We start from the raw sequence: 3,904 nt of genomic DNA, 5'->3' as shown, positions 1-3,904 counted from the left end.
AAAAGTATTAATAATATTAGTTGGTTTGAAATGGACAAATACAAGCAAACTAATCACTGGGAAAAAGAAAGCGAAAAAGAAAAAGAAAAAATCGGTGGAGGACTGGATATGGCACCCAGGCTCCGTCTGAGCACGCAAACTGTGATGGAGTTCCTCTGGGCCCAGAAGGTAGGTGGGAGTGGGGATACCACACCTCCGTTCACCAAGCAGGTGAAGGGTATAGTAACAAGAAGAATGTCGTACCTTTTCAGTCTTGCAGGCCCCGAGTGTCCTTGGGGTTGCTGGAAAGCAGAACATATTCTTAAGCTCCAGAAATCTGCAAGAGCACTGTCTCTCTGAATATCCAAAATAGTCAAGCCGCTTTTTAAACCTTCAAAATGGTGGTGCCCTCCGGACCAGCAAAAGTCCACAGCTCAGCCCACCTTTCTCTTCACCTTCTCCGTTTGTTCCCCAGCCACCGTGCACAGTCCTCTGTGCAGTCCCTGGCACCACTCAGGAATCTCCAAGCCGTTTGTGCCATCAGGGTCGCTCAGGTCGCTGCCAGACTGCAGTTCCGTGTGCCTCCTTTTTTGGTATTTTCATGCAAATTCTTCTGCTAGTTGGGGTTTAGTCCATTTTTGTATCCTTCCCTTTAAGACTCAGGGGTCCAAGATTTTCTTCTGTGTCTGTGTTAATTGGTTTCCCTTTTCTTTGTTGAAGAGGGTCTGTGCAGTCCTTCTGCCTAGTCCGCCATCTTGCTGGAACCTCCCTGCATCAGTTTGTTGAAGCATCTCAATGAGTATTCCATCAGTTCCTGGAATTTATTTTTTAATTAAATTAATAAATTTAATTTATTACACTTTATTAAATAATTTAATTAAAATAAACATTAAATTTTATTTAATAAATAAAATTAATTATTTTTTTAAATAAAATTTTAAATATTATATTTTTCACCAATTCCTTCAGTGCAGCTTGGATTTCTTCCTTCAATATCATTTGTTTTTGATCATAGGCTACCTTCTGAAATGATTGAATATTGACCAATTCTTTTTGGTATAGTGACTCTGTGTATTCCTTCCATCTTCTTTTGATGCTTCCTGCATTACTCAATTATTTTGCCCACAGAATCCTTCAGTATTGTAATTTGAGGCTTGAATTTTTTTCCTCAGTTCTTTCAGCTTGAGAAATGCTGAGCATGTTCTTCTCTTTTGATTTTCTAATTCCATTTCATTATAATATTTTGCATTTCTCTATTTTCGGTCTCCTCATTTGCATATGAAATCTGGACAATAAATAAGGAAGATTAAAGAAATGATACCTTTGAATTATGATGTTGGCAAAGAATATTGAATATACCATGGACTGCCAGAAGAATGAACAGATCTGTCTTGGAAGAAGGACAGCCAGAATGCTCCTTAGAGGTGAGGATGGTAAGACTTTGTCTTGCTTGCTTTGTACATGTTATTGGGAGGAACCAGTCCCTGAAGAAGGACATCATGTTTGGTAAAGTAGAAGGCCAACAAAAAAGAGGAAGACCCTCAACAAGGTGGATGGACACAATAGCTACAACAATGAGTTCAAACATAGCAATGGTTGTGAAGGCAGCACAAGACTGGGCAGTGTTTCATTGTGTTGTACATAGCACTGACTATCTGTCACCTAACAACAATAATGACTAGTGGCATTGAGCATATTTTCATGAGAATATTAGCCATTTATATATCTTCTTTGGAAAAATGTCCACTCAGATACTTTTGGGCCGTTTGTCTTTTAATTACTGAATTGTAGTAATTCTTTATACATCCCTTATCTGATGTATGATTTGCAAATATTTTCTCCCATTCTGTAAGTTGTCTTCACTTTCTTAATGATGTCTTTTGAAGAACAAAAGTTTTTAATTTTGATGTAGTCTAATTTATCTGTTTTTTTCTTTTGTTGGCTTTGCTTTTGAGTGCCATATGTAAGACAGCATTACTTTCATTTTCTTCTGAGAATATTATAGTTACAGCTTCTACACTTCGATCTCCGATCTATTTTGAGTTAATTTTTATGTGTGGTGCACAGTAGGGGTCCAAATTCATTCTTTTGAATGAAGATATCCAGTTGTCCCAACACCATTTGTTTCCTCCATTTAATTGTCTTGGCACCTTGTCAAAATTCAGTTGATGATGAATGTATGGGTTTATTTCTGAACTCTCAGTTCTATTCCATTGATCTTTATGACTGGCCTTTCGTCAACACCACGTTGTATTGATTATTGTAGCATTTAAGTAGTTGAGTCCTCTGACTATGATTTTCTGTTTCAAGATTGTTTTGCCTACTCTAGGTCTTTTGCATTTCCATATGACTTTTAGGATTTACTTATCAACTATTGAAAAAAAAAAGTCAGCTGGGATTTTGAAAGGAATTCTGTTCTATCTACAGATTAATTTGGGGAATATTGACATTTTAATACTATTGCATCTTCCAATTCATGGTTTGAGTCATTACAATCCATTACTTTAGGTCTTCTTTAATTTCTTTCACCAATATTTTGTGGTGTTCAGTGTACAAACCATGCATCTCTAATGTTAAATGTATGCCTAAGTATTTTCTTCCTTTTGATGCTATTGTAAATGGAATTGCTTTCTTCAGTTTGGGAATGTTCATTTCTAATACATAGAAATAAAATTGATGTTTGTATATTCATCTTGTATCCTGTAATCTTGTAGGACTTGTTTATTAGTTCTGATAGTTTTTAGTGAATTCTTCAAGATTTTTTGTGTAGTGCTCCATATAGAGCTCGTGCTTGGGAAGCAGGGCACTCTGGTGAGCATGACAGCAAGTCCTGGCTGCTCACTCACAGGAAGTATAGGTTCTGACAGCTGGGCCCCTAATGGGCCTGGGTGATGTTATCTCATAGCAGTTGGTGGAGAGGTGGGGTCTATGGGAACACCAGGCCCTTGGCCCCTGACCGTGGTTACTCTGGGCTGTAGCTTTGTGGGCCCTATAGTAGGAGACTTGTACAAGGTTTTGGATCATCCCTTTAGAGCATTTACCACCAAGGTAAATGCTCTAAAGATGTTCTTGGATCAGGGGGCCTTTGCCCCATGTTTTCTAGGCTATTTCCTCTCACTGGTAGGGACTCTCAGTGAGTGAACTTTCAGCCCAGGACAATTGGGCCAAACTACAGTGGAATTAATTCTAATTCTAATTCTTTCATCACCAACTACTGTCACTGGCCAACTTCTACCTGAGCCCTTTCATTACACATTGGCTGTTGTCCAGTGTGTTGCTGTTATCTGGAACTCTTACCTGTCCTGAAAGGCATATCAGCTTTAAGCCTGCCTCACACCATTGTTTCTGCCTTGCAGTGATGCAATTTGACCCTGGAATCAGTCAGACCACCTCCCTGATGCTTTCATGGAGTTGTGTTGGTGGTCAGAACTTAATAGAACTAGCCCTCTGAAATGGCCTATTTCACTTTAAAATCTAAACTGACTCCTTTTGAAAATCACAGAAACCTTTTTAATGGTCTTATACCACCACATAATAGGCACTGCATAAATATTTAACTTTCTTTATCTTGTCACCTTTAGTTTACACCTATATCCTAACAAATGCCACTTCTACCCACTCTGCATCCACAATTCTAATGTAGCTCCAGCTCTTTGGAGACCCCCTCCAACCCTGTGGGTATGTTATGTATGTACTCTGGGACCTGCAGAGTCAACATTAAGGCTAATCAGAAAACTATTAGGGAGTCAAAATTTCTAGAGCTGGAAAGAAGCCTAGAGCTCACCAAGACCAATCTTCTTTCACAAATGAGGACACTGAGTCCCATATAATTGACATGACCTGTCACATCACAAGCTAGTAGCAAAGTAGATACTTGAACTCAAGTTTTCTTTCTTTCTTCTACCCAGTGGTCTTAACTTGAAGG

The 3,904-nt window shown here is 38.7% G+C and overlaps 1 pseudogene; it reads left to right on the top strand.

Moving 5' to 3' along the window:
• Positions 1 to 3,303, top strand: part of LOC103193974 — a 23,944-nt pseudogene extending 20,641 nt beyond the window's left edge.
• Positions 3,304 to 3,904: the final 601 nt, after the last annotated feature.

The sequence above is a fragment of the Orycteropus afer genome, unplaced genomic scaffold (assembly GCF_000298275.1).
Source record: "Orycteropus afer afer isolate SDZICR_OR568_19922 unplaced genomic scaffold, OryAfe1.0 scaffold00003, whole genome shotgun sequence".
In the NCBI taxonomy this organism is placed as follows: Eukaryota; Metazoa; Chordata; class Mammalia; order Tubulidentata; family Orycteropodidae; genus Orycteropus; species Orycteropus afer.
Note: the sequence above shows the minus strand (reverse complement) of the source record. Positions and strands in the feature narration are given on the sequence as shown.